Here is a 5,064-nt window from a genome sequence, read left to right on the forward strand (position 1 = left end):
ATCAGCGGGCTCCGCCGCTTCGGGAAGGCCTGAAGCGAGCTCCGCCACCTCGGAGAGAGTACTAGCGGGCTCCGCTGCTTCGGGAAGGCCAGAAGCAAGCCCTGTTACCTCGGAGGGAACATCAGCGGGTTCCGCCGCTTTGGGAAGGCCTGAAGCGAGCTCCGCTGCCTCGGAGAGAGTACTAGCGGGCTCCGCCGCTTCGGGAAGGCCTGAAACGAGCTCTGCCGCTTCGGAGGGAACATCAGCGGGCTCCGCCGCTTCGGGAAGGCCTGAGGCGAGCTGACATGGTTCGTGACAGGACTCATGACAGGTTCGGTGAGCTTTTTTGATATGGAAGCGTCTGACCGAATGTAGGTCTTGAAGGCCTCTGACATCCAGCGGCCGAGTGCCTGGATCTGAGGCTGGGCATGAAGTGGCCTCTTCTTGATTGGTCTGTCTTGCTTTGCTTAAGGCAAGGCAAGGCAAGTTTATTTATATAGCACATTTCGTACACAATGGTAATTCAAAGTGCTTTACATATGTGCATCTAAACAGATGAGTTTTGAGTCTGCATTTAAATGTGACTAATGTTTTAGCACATCTGATCTCCTCTTGAAGCTGATTCCAACTGCGGGCATCAAAATATCTAGAAGCGGATTCCTCTTGTTTTGTGTGAACTCTTGGTATTTCTAACTGACTCGATCCTGATTATCTGAGTGGTCTGTTAGGTTTATATTCAGTGAACATATCTGCAATGTGTTTAGGTCCTAGGCCATTGAGTGATTTGTAAAGAAAATTTTTTAAACTGTTCCAAGCGGTTAAGTAGGATTGGAGGTTCCTGGGGGAGACGGGCTGGAGAATAGAACTGAGGGAGGCATCTAGAAGGGTTCTTAGTAGGTGGTTTACGGGAATATCAGCTCTGAATATGGAGGTACTGGCGTTGGGAGTGGGTCGGCATCTGGCACCAGCAGCCTGCATTTCTGGATAGCAAAACGAGAGAGAGAGTCAGCTATTTGATTTGTGGATCCGGGGACATGTTTTGTATTTAAAATGAATTGGTCGCAAGCTGAAATCCAAATGAGACGTCTTAAAAAGGGCATTAATGCGGGGGAATGAGACCGGCCTTTATTTATGCAATGCACGGCAGCTTCGTTATCACAATGCACTACGATGCTGGTGGTGGACCATTCTTTCCCCCACAGGGCCGCTGCGGTGACTAGAGGATATAACTCGAACAGTGCTGAGGATGAGAGAGACTGCAACAAATGCTGTGGTGGAGTGGGTGACGGATCGGCAGACTGAGCAAGTGACGTTGCTGCAGCCCAAGAAGACTCTATTGATGACTCCACTGAGCCACCCGGATGGCGCATTTCACTAAAAACAGCTTGTGATTGGTGTAGAAGTGAGCGCCTCCATATGATAATGCGAGCTCGGCGACTATTGCAAGATAGTCGCTGAGCTCATGTCTCCTGAGTGGAAATGCTATGCAAATGACCTCAGAGTAACGGGTGAAGGCGATCGTGAATTCAGAAAATGACAAGATGCGTGACGGATTATGTGCTGTGTTTTTAAGTGTGACGGAGAAATCACTGCAATCGATTTGGCGGTCTGAAGAAGGTGGTGAAAGTGGTGACAGGAGAGAAAAAAGGTCTATATCCGCACCTGCTAGGATCTGTGACCTGATGCTGCCGGCGACTGGGGGTGGTTCCAAGGGTTCCATTCGGTGGGATGGGCATCGGTACGGCGGATGACAGCGTGAACAAAGAGCGAGCGTGGGGATGAGAGAGAGGAGAAGGAATAGCGGCCATTGAAGCCGCTTGCGGAGGCAGCCTCGCGCTAGAGTTTGAGGGTGGGGCCGCAGGCCATGGACCGGGGAGAGGATAGGAAGAAGGAGGAGGAGAAGGGAAAGGCTGTGGGTGGGCCGGAGCTGCCAGCGGAGCCATGCTCGTGCCGCTGGGACAGCTTGTGGCTGTGAGGGCCGGTGTGGCGTTGGCAGCAGCTGTGGGCTGGAGCTTGGCTGAGCGGAGAAACTGACTAGGGCTAGCAGCGACGGAGTCAGGGGCACGGCCCAGGCTTGCCGAGGGCCTGCTACGGCAGCTTGAAGATCGGAGGCCCTTCCTTGCGGGCGTGGTGGTTTGCTCGGGCTGTGAGTACGGGCTGCTGCGGGCCGGACTTGGTGTGTCTGCGGTTTTTGATGGAAGGCGTGAAAGTCGGTGGTGGGTTTCCTGGCTGGAGGGATGAGTAGAGGCTGTAGAGCCTTGTTCATCCACCGTGAGAAGTAGACGTCGGCGTTGCTCAGCACCTGTCTTAGGCTTAAGACTGTTCACTTCTCGATAGCGGGGACTAAGGAGTCGGCTGAGGCAAAGGAGGACGCGGGAGAAGGTGGCGGATGCCTGGAATCGAGTGATGATGATGATGCAGCGAAGCAAGAGGCGGCAGGGAGAGGCCTGGCGGGCGCTGATGCGCTGGGCGGCACCCGGAGACACCGGAGGACCCTGGGCGTCGAGGGAGTTGTCGTTTGCGAACAGTTCGATCTCTGACATCGTGGCGATTGGGTCGATTTGGAATGCTGAAATACAGTAGAGAGAATGAAGGTAAGATGGCTTGGGCTGTTTATAGAAGTTCTCTGATAGGATAGATGGTGTAATTGCTGATGATGAATTGGCCGGGTTAATTATCTGAACGTGCTCCTCCTGAACTTTGTTAATAAAACATCATTTAATGGAGACACAGCATTAATGCCTCAAATCTCTCCTTCACGCGCTCCAGTTATTGCGCTCACGTTGCGTTCGTAGCTCTCACCGACACATTTTTTGAGCAGCCAGTGTGTGATCTCCAGGACTTGGGCTGCAGTGAAGGGCTCCAAACACTAGGGGGCCCCCGAGACAATTCTCTTTTGCATCTTAAATAGGGTTGCCAACCATTCAGTATAATACGGAATCGTCCTGTATTTAAGGCATCAGAGAAGTTTTTTCCTGTATTTGCAGGCATACGCCGAATGACCTCCCAGACCATACAAATAACAAATGAACTATTCTTTTTACAAATCATTGTTTGAATTGTGAACGTAGCCGCTCCAGAAAGGATTATTGATTATTGATCATAAGCACAACATCCAGCTAGAAAACATACAATCTACCTGAGGGAAGACGTCTTTCACTATTATAAGTTAATGTTGCTAAATAGCTAAACAAAATTATACATTTTAAAAATTTTAACTTCTAGAGTATGCTTATTATTAAACTTGGACCTCATTATTGAAAAACAAATTCAGGGGGGGAGGAATGGGATGGGGGGCCCCGCAAAGGCTTAACGCGGCACTGGTGATCTCTCCTTAGTACTGCTAAAGTAAAGTGGTTTTACTTTTCTGTAGTTTTTCAGTGTGGTTTTCTCGGTCATATCAGTGACATTGCCTGAGCAGTTGAAGGCTGTGCATTTATTGCGTGGACGGAACCAAAACAATGTAAGTGTCTAAAAGCATACGCACAGTTCCTTTGAATGATAAATTACTTTGAACGTAATGTCGTTAAACTGAATGCACGAAGGAAACTTTTAAAATAATCACAGCATTAACAACAACCTTGAAATAAGAGCACGAGATTTCTCTGTCAGTCAGATGCATGAGTGTTGCGTTCGTTAATATAGCAAACAGACATCGGGCGCGTTTTCAATCAGAATCATCATTCGCCAATAGAAAGGAAAAGTTAAATACTGTAGCATTTTATTTTATAATAATATAAAGAAACTCACATCATGCAAAGGTGTGACATAAAATGTTACCCTATAGCTTACATTCACAGTATGCTACACAGTAGTTAACACAAAATACTTTTAAAGACTTTTTTAAAATTTTGCCTATTCCCTATTAAAAAACAAATATACTAAAATGCATTTGAAATAAATGCATTTCATGCTAAGTATACTACAAACAATTTACATATTCATGTACTTAATAAAAATACCCTGCAATTGTACTTTTAGTAGCCTATACTAAACTGGTATAAAGTGTGCTAAATTGGAAGTAGTGCTGAAGTCCAACTAAAGATATACTGAAGCACATTTGAGTGGAACTATTGCAGGTATACTTCAGGTACACTTTAAATATCTTGCATTTAAAGACTGATATTATTCAAAGATCATACAATCCTCATCAATAGTGACATTAAAACACATTTTAAGCTTAATATTAAGTAACACGAATTGTGCGCAAGTACGGTAGTACTCCAAATAAAGTTTAATTAAAAGTTTTAATTAGATAAAAATAAAAAATAAATAAAAAACATACTGTATCGGAAATTAAGTCAATGCAGGTCAGAATTTCTTTGTTGAAAAAACAAAACAAAGATAAGTTTCATTATTGCATTCAGAAATAATATAAGTACTAGTAAATAAAATGAAATTATTTTTGTAATATTATAAATAAATGGTATTTTTAATGAACATTATTCATGTTAAAACATGCATTTTAATTCCCGTCACTCCACAACAAGTCCTTTAAATTTAGCAGTATTCAGAACAGGGCAAGAATTAAAAATAAATTTTATAAAGCAAACATAAAGTATAGTGGAATCAGGGCTATTATAGTTAATTACAATTAAAGCCATAAAAATACATTTTTATTATTTGAAATAAAATATTTAAAACATTTTATTTTAGTTAGTGGCCCAGACAATATTTTAGGGCTGGGCGATATAGCTAAAAAGTTAATCAACGATATAATGTTTCATATCGTTCGGTATCGATAATTATTGAAATTTTTTATAAGCTTTTTTAAAACAAAAAGCAATAGAAATTTTTTTTTTAATTTAACCACTGAATTTATAATTAACACAATTTATTGAGACAAACAACACATTTTTTTTTTTAACAATCAAACACAATAAAAATTAAACAAATATCTTATTTCTAATGTTTTATATGCAGATTAAATAGGTCTTTATTGTATAGGTCTAATTGTCTCCCGAGGCCACAGGAGGGAGCAATGAGCAAAATAATGCAGCGCATTTAAATAGTCAACGCAAGGAAGTAACTCTATAAAAATGTGCATTACGTCTAAATTAACTCATAAAAATCAAATATAATTTC

General features: G+C 43.1%; 1 protein-coding gene across 1 annotated transcript in view; it reads left to right on the forward strand.

Annotated features, from left to right (window-relative positions):
• The window catches only part of tmem25 (transmembrane protein 25), a 14,607-nt gene that overhangs the window by 7,688 nt on the left and 1,855 nt on the right, over positions 1-5,064 (forward strand). The window lies entirely within an intron of this gene.

This window comes from Sinocyclocheilus rhinocerous, unplaced genomic scaffold (assembly GCF_001515625.1).
Source record: "Sinocyclocheilus rhinocerous isolate Xijiao unplaced genomic scaffold, SAMN03320098_v1.1 scaffold867, whole genome shotgun sequence".
Classification (NCBI taxonomy): Eukaryota; Metazoa; Chordata; class Actinopteri; order Cypriniformes; family Cyprinidae; genus Sinocyclocheilus; species Sinocyclocheilus rhinocerous.